The 10,359-nt window shown below is 39.5% G+C and overlaps 1 non-coding gene across 1 annotated transcript; it reads left to right on the top strand.

Annotated features, from left to right (window-relative positions):
• Positions 1 to 3,299: 3,299 nt before the first annotated feature.
• Positions 3,300 to 3,428, top strand: LOC111758436 (small nucleolar RNA SNORA11). Its single transcript, XR_002792611.1, has one exon. It is a non-coding gene; the product is annotated as a small nucleolar RNA SNORA11 (small nucleolar RNA).
• Positions 3,429 to 10,359: the final 6,931 nt, after the last annotated feature.

Below are 10,359 nucleotides of genomic sequence, written 5' to 3'. Positions count from 1 at the left end.
CGTTATGGAAGATACTGTTGCTTCCCTAGTATCCTGCTTTGAAGTTCTGCACAAGTTTTGCTGCTTTGTTTTGGCTGGCTTTGTTCTGTTTCATTTTGTTGGATTGTATTATCTTTAAAAATTTTTTTAAAAAGATTTTTCTGTGATTTCAAGGCTGTGATTATCTTCTGGGGTCTACAGTTTTGTGCTAGTATGCAATTCAGGGTATGTCTCTGCTGTCACTGATAGACAAAGGAGGCAGTTAGAGCCCAGATCCAGGCTGGATGATTCTGGTGGGTTGAGTGGGTTGCATGATAATCCCACCAAGCCTGAAGTAGGAAAAGGGTGGAGTGCCAATCCAATGTTTTCAGTTATACAGAAGTTCAGGCTGATCATGGGCTCTGGTTGTGGGGCTGGGGCTTGAATTGTTCAGCCTATAACATTCTGAGTGTCTCTTGCCTACTTGACCTTAGCTCCCTGACTCTGGATGTCTCTCATGGTTGTCTCTCACCCAGCTACTATGGGATTTTAAATACTAGGAACCCTGAGATGGAGCCAACCTAGAGTTGCTACAAGTCCTGGGCATTGTTGGCCTCTCCCTAAAATGACCTTTGGCCAAGTATCCTCTTACTCACCAGCTATTACAGCACACAGAATCCACTGCTCCACTCCACTGGTACATTTCTACCTGGAAGTCTCTGAACACCCTCACTGTGTCTCTGCAGATTTGACCCTCTGTAGATTTGACCCTCCTCTCTCCCTGTGACCTGGGAGGTGGGGAGAAAGTACAGTTGGCCCTCTCTTTGTTTTGCACTGTGGTCTGACTCTTTACTTTCTCTGTGGGCCCCAATTTTTCCCTTTAGATCCGTCCTGGGTCCCAGGGATCCACTTCCGCCCCCTTTTTCTTTTCCAAGTTGTTATTTTCCAGTATCTGATATCTGAATCTCAGAGGGGTCGATTTGTTGCTATTTACCATGCACCATCTTCCCATAAGCCCTCCATAATTCCTTATTAATTTTACTCTCTTACTTTGTACTCCAAAGTGAGTTCTTATAACAATACATTGTCTTCTTCTGTTTACTGCTGTTACAACAGAATACCTGAGACAGGATAATTTAGAAAGAAAGTTTATTTCTTACCATCTGTTGTTGTTGTTTTCTTATGGTCTAGAGAGTAGGAACTTCAAGGAAAGGGGCCTGCATTTGGTGGGCATTTTCTTACTGTGACATTCTGCAGCAGAAGGCAAAAAGGCAAGAGCACACGCACACACAAGGGAGAAGTGGCTGAAATGATCCTTTCATCAGAAATCTACTCCAACCGTGACTATCCCACTCTCATCTTCCATGGTGGTGGAGCCCTTATAACCTAATCATCTCTTAAGATCCAGGACTGTTGCACTGGGAATTAAGTTTCTAACACATAAATGTTGTGGACACAAAGTACAGCAGGAGTATAAAATTGCCCCTCAGCTGCATGCCATGGTCTACTGGTTTTCCTGTTTTGGCTTCTTATGGATAACCTCAGACCTCTTCCTCCTTACCTGTTACTCATTTATTCTTCCTGTTATCCATCTCTCATCAACTCCCAATGCACTTTCCACCGTTGAAATTTATTTTCAGCTCCTGATGCTTGTATAGGAAGCAATGTTTTAAATACAACAGGCTGCTCTCTATTTATTGCACACATATTTGCATTATCTCTTAGTGAGGGAAGGAGAAAATTGTATGGAGTCCATTTAGTCGCTAACCTACTTGGTCCCTTTTCCAACCCAGTTTTAATATTAATTCAACCCTCCAGGCAGCAACTTTCATGTGTTCTTGAGGCTTTTTCACTCCCTTTAAAATGGAATTCTTTACTGTGCAATGCACACAACGATCTTAATGTAGTTCAGCCTTCAAATGTTGACTAAACCTAATAAAGCTCTTCCCTGAAAAAAGAAAATTATAAATATTACCTTGTTTAAAAGTTAAATATCTGCACTAAAGTAGGTATTTATCACAAGAGGAACATCTCTCAAGGTCATCTGTAATTCACCCGTAACGGACATTCTGTGCTCCTTCACAAACTGGGGCAGAGAAGGGGGAGAAGAAGGTGAAAGACAGGCAGGAAGTAGGAAGTTACGGAAGGAAATGAAAAGGAATCACCATGAAGGGCACCTTGCAGTATTCTCTGCGACAGCTCACTCTCGCTGAGTGAGGGATTGCAAACTGAGCTGGAAGCATTTAGCTTCTGCAATACTTTTGGAAATTTGAGAGACTTTATACAAAAATTGAGATTTCTGGCTTTTCCTGAGAAATCTTTAGTACTGGCCACACTGGGCCCACATTTCTTCATTCGAACGCAATTAGCTGGAAATGAGTAGCAGCTGCCCCCTTCAAAACAGGCATGTGTGCAGTCTCCAGGCGGAAACAGTGCTCCGACCCCAGCCATAGCTGGTTTATTCCCAACCAGAATCACTCTATGCTGTTAGCCAGGCTTCTGCAGTCATTTGCTTTTGTGACTTCTGGCCTGAAAAAAACTCCAGAGCTTACCCACATTTTAAAAGTTTTCCAAAGTGATGATTTATAGGATCAGTGTACAGCATACCCCTGAAATTCACAGGAGTATGTTCCTAAAGCACTCATAAATTGTGAAAAACTGGGAATGTCAGATACATTCAGAAAAATGCCTATAAATGCCCATTTTTATAGTTTAAACCTTAAATATGCTATATCTCCAGTAGTTATGTAATTTGATTTAATAAAATAAAATACTGTATTATTAAAGCCTTAGAAGGTGCAGGGCATTTTGGTGGCATCTTAGAGATCTTAGGGCTCAAAGGAGAACAAAATCATGAACACTGGAATTAGCCAAGTGTTAACCTGTTAGGACGGGGGAAAAGGGGACACTGTACATCTGTCAGAGATAGGTTACAGGGCAGCAGCCAATCAGCAGGAAGGAGAACTGAATAATACTCTCAGATTAGTTATTTGCAAATCTCCTACTAAAATACACCTGAGGCCATAAACTGAACTATGACTTCACTGGTATGCAGTGTAATATCATTGCTCTATTCATCTCGGAACCCCCATAGGGTCATATACTAAGTAGCTGTTCACTTAACCAGGATGAAGTGCCATCTGTGAAGTGGAGTTAAACATCTGGGCAGATGTACAACCTGAGTGGCTTTGCTTATACTCAGACACACAGATCCTTGGACATGAGCCCAACAATGTTTTGGTTTAGGCTCAGCTATCTTAGTGGTGGTAGAGAAGGCTCCTCTAGATGTTGAATAAGACACAGGCTCTTTTGAAGAGGACAGGTTAGAACTGGTACATCAAGGGGTGTACTCAGAGCAAGTGGCCTGAAGAATGGCTTCTCTGTTTACAACACACCCAACGGGAATCTAGGATCACTGTGACAAGGGGCACAAAACTTGTGACTTCCCGTTGAGCAAATGTCCTACACATGTACTCCATAAACATTCACATAGCTTCTGGATAGTACCAATGGGACAAGACTCAGTAATGGGAGAAAGCTTTTGTATTTAGTGGTGGAGATGGACATTTTGAGCCTGTTCAATGTATCCATGGGTGCTCTTTTGGTAGTTCTAAAAGCAAAGACTTTGAATTGTCAATTAATTTTAAAAAATAAAAAAGTGAGAAAAGAGCTGGTACATCAGGGATCCTCCTTTATTGGATTTATTAATGGATGGAGAATTCAATGCTTAATAAAGGCCTATAGTGCTAAGTTATTTCACCCTTGTTAAGATAGTTTACCACTGAAGGCCTCAGTTTCTTCACTAGAAAACAAGAGTTTGTTGTTAGAGGAAACATTCATCAGTGACACAACCCATCCTGGGTTCCTCCAAGAGAAGCATTTGTAAACTAGTTATTCCAGCACCTTCTAGTGGCTGTCTTTATAATTAAGACTGTTAGTGGTGTTAAAGTAATTTTAAGAAGGGGAGAGAGAGGAGACGGAAAAAAAAGAATTAAAATGAAAATAGAACTGCAAATGGGAAGAAGACTAAGATATGGAAGGAACAGGTAGGCGTAGAAGACGTAGGGGAAGAAAAAAGAAATAAGAGGTGTTATTATACGTACTAATGCCTCACAATAAATGTAATCATTATTCAAACATGTACTGATAAAAACTGAAAATTTCCAAAATACCAACTTAAATAGTCAACTTTGTATTTCTGATGTAGAAGCTGGTAGGAGAGTCTGACAATGTTGTTTTTCTCACCACCTGCCTTAGGCTGGCTAGGACTTTGAGACTGCTACCTTCTGAGCTATTTACTCCAGCAGAGACACAGGAGAAGAGAAGGTCCTGCTCAGAGATTGACAGAGAGCTGTGTCAGTCTTTAAACCTCCAGGCTGTCCCCTACATCATGTACCAGCCATTGGAAACAAAATAGCTGCCTTTCTGTTTTGGGCAAAGCATTAAAAACCAAGAAATTGTTTCCCCCTTATTTTGATGTGACCTGACACCACTGTGCATGTGAAAAGCCTCCTCTTCCAAAACCAGGGATAAAGAAAACGCCAAGGTGCTAATTGAATTCATGTCTCCTCTATACCCCAAAGCCAGGAAACAGAATTAACAGAGCAGTTTCTGTTTTTAGGATCCAAATGACCCAAATGGGCCCCTTCTCAGATTAAAATCTTTGCTTTAAACGTCCAAAAATGTTGCCAATAAGATTTTCTGGTTGATACTGATATTTTTAAAAACAAATGGCTGGAAGTTGTTATAGTATAAAATTATTGTTTTGTTGTTATTTGTCATAGGTCCTGGCTACTTCTTTCCACTTCTCAATATTGCCTGTCAAAAATCTACTCTTCCTAATTATATATTTTGCCATTATTGTTTCACTCTGGGTGGGAGAAGTAATGGATGGGGGAAATAACTAGAAATGAAAGGATCAGAAGTATAAAGAACCAACAAATGAAAAAAAAAACAGTGTTTGTGGAGGCAAGGACATGTGCAAGATACTACAAAATAAAAGGCTTGAGAGGACACAGTTTGATAAAGATTTAAGAGTTCCTAGATTTTCTAGTAGTGTTTAACAGCTATTTGGAAAATGCATTTACTAATGAATTTTATTCATTTATTCACATGGTTAATTGTGGGAAGCAATTACCTGCTTCTCCAATATAATACCTAATTAAGCCTTGTTAAACCCTTAGAAGAAAAACTGATTAAACAAAGTCAATGATATGTATCTCCATGGCCTATATGAACACTGTTACTGAATTATAGATTTACACTTGTACTTTTCTGTTCACCTATATGTCACCAATCCGTCTACTGAGCCAGTGAGCAACTTAGAGAAAACAACAGTGTTTTAATCATATGAGTAGCCTCAGTGCCTTGCACGATGCCCAACACAGAGCTGACCCATGGAAACTTTTTACTGAATGAAGGTAGCCATTTTCTGCAAAATCCCACAAACACTGGATTGGAACTACGGACTGGTTGGTATTGGTCCAGCACAAGTTGTCCAAGCCTTTGTGGATTCTACATGGTGAGTCATGAGCTATGCCCCTGTAGAGCTGAGGACTGGAAATGGGTCAGTTCTTTTAGCTCTGGTCTCCAACACTTGTAGCTGTTCCCTCTCCCTTGAGGTCCCAGGAAGCCCTATGTACAAAGATGGATAAAGTATTATACTAATTCAGAAGCCTAGGTAAGAATACTGCTTGAATACTGATGAACGTGAGAGGCAAAGTGAGAGGCCTAGTGTCAAGGCTGGGGAGGTAGACTGGAGGTGGCCAATTAAAGAACTTCACAAATTCTCTTAGATTTGCCAATTAAACTGGGTGGTATTGTTCATCTATGTCACACAATTTAGCAGAATGAGAAAAGTGAGAGAGAGGGCATAAAAGATGCTTTTAAGCCTTTAGTGAAAAAGTAAAATATAGGACGTTAGCTAGCAGGAAAACCAGGGTCAAGGAAGATTTTGTTGTCAGCTTTTATTGTTTAAAATCCTTGGTTACATTGCAGTAGACAAAATCTGGGTCAAAGTAAAAATAGATCCTCTTACCCTTAGAATTCACATTTAAAGAGGCCATAATAATTTAAAAAGTGATTTGAAGTCAGCCATGACATAACCTTCAAAGATTACAAGAAATCTGAGGGAGAAGCAAAGGCCTTAGAGAATGTGACTCTACAACTAAATGTCATCTTGACAGCTTTCTCCTTGGAGGTACATTTAAAATTATTTGACTTGTCATTTTCTCCAAGAAGACTACACTTTAATTATACAAATAATGAATATTTTTCAAGATAAAAATGGTAAAGAATCTGCTTTGAAGTCTTTAGCCTTCAAACACTATTATGTGTGATCTCTTTGGGGAAACAGTGGAGAATATGGAAATAAGTACAATCAGGCCTCCTAAATGAGCCACTGTGAATGTTAATGGTACAGTTTACCATGGCCTTTTAAAGAACCAATAGAGAGGCTTTATGATTTCAAATATCACAGAGCTGAGGAATTATTATTTCAAATACCACAGACCTGAGGGGTCCCTAGGGAAAACAGTGATAAATATTGGTGAAATGCCTACAAAGACAGCAAGGCAATAACATATGCCAAAAATTTTAGTTGGCCACTTGAAAAGCTGCCTAACCTTTCATTTAATTGCCTTTTTGTAACACACCAGAAAAAAGATCTAAACGCCAAGCTTGACGGCTATTCCTGAACATGCTCTGAAATATTTGCTATAAGGGGATTTAAAATGCAATTGCTTTGCTTTCAGCTTGAGTGCAACCAACTGGAGAAAAATTGAATCTTGCCTGCTAGTGGACTGAGCCAGCATGAGCCTCTGTGTAGGGACGGAGGTGCAGCCTAGAAGAGAAGAAAAAGCAGATGTGAGTTTCAGACCTGGCTCCTCCATGTGTAGCCTGGGATCCCATGTAAGTTAAGAGCCTTCCTGAGCTCCATTTCTTTCATCAGTGAAATGATTATATTAATATCAAACCTAGGAACTTATAGCTAGGATTAAAAGACAAAGTTCAACAAAGTTATACTGAATATCACTACGTGCCAGGCTCTGTGGGAGGCTCTCATGATACAACACGGAAAAACCAGGCCGACATTTTAGTGCAGAAGACAAACAGCATAGAAAATAATAGATGTGCTCCTTATAGAGGTGATGATGAGTGCTCCAGAGAAAGAGAACCAGGGATAGTAAATGCTTTTCTTACCTGGCAACATCTAGTGGGCTCATTAGAATGTGACTGTGACTCCCCCTGTAACTGAGAGGGGAGACCTATATACCTTTTGACATGAGGTGGGTTTTATAACCATCTAATCCACTAGAGCACATGAAAGAGATGCTACAAAGTTAGGTCCCACATGAGACACCACGGCTGCCACTCTGCTTGTGGGAATACTCACCTATGAAGCCACCGTGCAGTGAGCCCTCTGTCCTGAGGCCAGCAGCTGAAGAAGGACAGACTGGCCCATGAGGCCACAGGGAGAAACCAGGGATGCAGCCAGTTGCAGCTGCTGAAACCCTGCATGTAGTCACCAAATTCTTTATTTCAAAAAATTTTTTTAATTAAAATGATGGTACAGAATTTCAAAATGAAATAGTAGGTAGTTAACAATGGTTACTATACTGTCCTTTCTATCAAGTGAGAACACAACCCAAAGCCATTGATCTATGAGGAGAAGAACCATTAGTAGATGCCACATCTACTAAAGTCTTTATCTTTGGACTTCCTGGTTGCCAGAGCTGTGAAAAACTAATTTCTATTGCTAATACTCTATCAAGTTTATGGAACGTTGTTATAGCAGCAGAATGGACTAAAAGAAGAAACCACAGATTTACCAAGGACCAGTTTCTAAAGGTGATGTCACGTGGCTCTAGATCAATCTCTTCCTCATATTTAGAAGTAAGACTGATACCTATGGACAAAGATTACTGAGAGGAGGAAGTTCTCAGCAAGACACTGTACTTCCTGCTAATGAAGGAAAGTAGCAATTCAAGCAATTAGAAAAATGAGAGATTTTTTTTTCTATTTATATCCCAAGTTGAAAAAACAGGTCCAAATGGCAAACAGAATACATCAAAAAACAAAACTAGCTACACGTTTAGGTGTGAAAGTCAGAGTGTTTCACTAATAACAGATGAGAAAATTTGAAGGTGCGAAAGAGATTTTCTGAAACCTATAGTATACTTTGTTGAACCAAATCACTGAATAGGCTTCAAATAAAATTTCCTTTTTATAGACATGAAGCTATTACTCAAAAATCAACCAAGAGAAAAAGGGGCATATAAGAGGAATGGAAATTGGTCAACTGTTTCCATGCAGAACTGAATTCAGAAAAACATCCATTTTCTCAGCAACAGCTTGTCATCGGCTACAAGTTCCACTGGGAAATAGCCGAGAGATGCTTGACAGTCCAACATTACACTTATACAATGTGGGTGCAGTAGCGCCCCTCCATGCACAAAATAGAGAAGTCAGCAAAAATCACGATGAAAGGAATAGCTTGCATCCCCTGAGCTCTGAAGGTCAGCACTGCAGCCCTTTGCTGCTCATTCCTCCTGCTTCAGCTGGTCCTTGCTGGGATCTGTGGGTGCTATGCAATATTCACTCATGAGTACTCAAAGAACACCTACCACTGATGTTGTCAGATGTATAAAGAGGCTTAATGGGAAGTCAGTATGATTTTTTATACACACCCTAAAGATCTTAATAGTAGGGAAAGTCACAAAAAGTGAAGTTTTACAAAAGTGGGAATGAAATTCCTGCAGCTGGCACCTGGCATCTTAGCTCTATTTCTTTCCATGCCTGCTTGTTTAAATTGGTTAGATACAAGCTTTCTTGTCTCCATAACAAATACAGCAGTTCTTATTGTCTCCATGGGTACTGGCAGCCTGAATGAGTGGACTTCTTCTGTGTGAGTCCATTAAAAAGTGTTGCAAAGAAGAGAAGGAAAGGCAACAGGAAGAGAAAGCAATTCTCTACATTTACCTTTTCTACCTTCTTCAGTAATAATAGATAAGTAACAAAGCATGATTTTCTCCCCAAAGTACTGTTCTTGAACCTTTCCTTTTCATGATTCCTTGTTCTTTTCTCTTATCCATGTAATTTTTTTCTCTTTTCAACAGGAACTTATACTGACTATTCCAGGGCAAGAACACAGGAAAACGTATTTGGTTTCTATTCAACACATGTCTATCCACTGCTTTCCATAGATAAAGGACTTTGTTAGGTACAGTAATAGAAGGTAGAAAGATGTTTACAGCATCAATTTTGCCTTGAAGGAGTCTACAAATATACAAGGCATGGATTCAAGTAGCAAAATTAGGTGAATATACAAGGAGTGCTGAAAGATTCATGAAATGAAAGTTTATAGATTCCATAAAGAGGAAAGCTTTTTTTGAAACTGAATGGAAGTGGTGAAATTTGAAGTAGCTTTTGTTTTGAGGTTTATTGTTGTTGTTGTTGTTTTGTTTTCTGAGACAGGATCTCATTACATAGTTTAGTCCAGCCTTGAACCCACTATGTCACTCAGACTGACCTCGAACTCAGCAATTCTCCTGTCTCAGTCTCTCGATGAAGTAGCTTTTTACAGCTGGAGACAGAACTCAACATGGAAAAATGAGTATAGAACTTTGCAGAAAGAGATAATGGTGTGAGCAGATGTATAGCAGGGTGACATACTTGATTTCCACAGGAAACAACTAGTAGTCTAGTTAGGCTATTAGCTGGTTAGGGTAGAAAGTCAATTAAGGTTTGGCTGAAGATGACACTAGATGCCAGGTTAAGTTTATAGTATTAGTTTTCAAAACTTGTAGCTTTGTTTTTAAAGATTATGAAATGGGAACAGAGCATTCTTGGCTCAATGAGATAGGAAACCATTTCTTCCTAAGTTATTTATGAGCTTCCTTTAAGGAGTTTCATAGAACCCTGAGGACTCTGTAGAGTGCTCTGTTAAGACATATATTTTCCAGGAGGCAAAGTGAACCATTAAAAATTTCTAAGCATGGAGATAACAAAATTAGAATAGAATATTCAAGAGAATCACTCGGCATCACTCTTGGAGGAATCACTGGCAGGAACAGTCAAGAGACAGGAAAGCAGAAGGAAGCACTGGCTAAATGGTAGGCAGGTGGTAAGTGTTTGCTGATTAAACAATAGTCCTACAACAAGAAATAAAGAGGTGTCATCAAAGAATAATAAATAACACTTGTCACTGAGTGATTATGGGAGGCAAAAAAGAGGGTTATGATTAAAAAAATTCAAGATTTCAAAAAAGTGGGAGAAATTGGGGAAAATAACAGGAAGTGAAAAAGGTCAAGAGAAACTGAGGGAATGGGGAAATCTTGTGTTACTTAGCAAGTTAAATACATTGCAGACTAAGTTGTAAATGATACTTGGAAATGGGAGGCT

The sequence above is a fragment of the Cavia porcellus genome, unplaced genomic scaffold (genome assembly GCF_034190915.1).
Source record: "Cavia porcellus strain 051 isolate PalLab524CR breed Dunkin Hartley unplaced genomic scaffold, mCavPor4.1 scaffold_2, whole genome shotgun sequence".
NCBI classification, from domain to species: Eukaryota; Metazoa; Chordata; class Mammalia; order Rodentia; family Caviidae; genus Cavia; species Cavia porcellus.
Note: the sequence above shows the minus strand (reverse complement) of the source record. Positions and strands in the feature narration are given on the sequence as shown.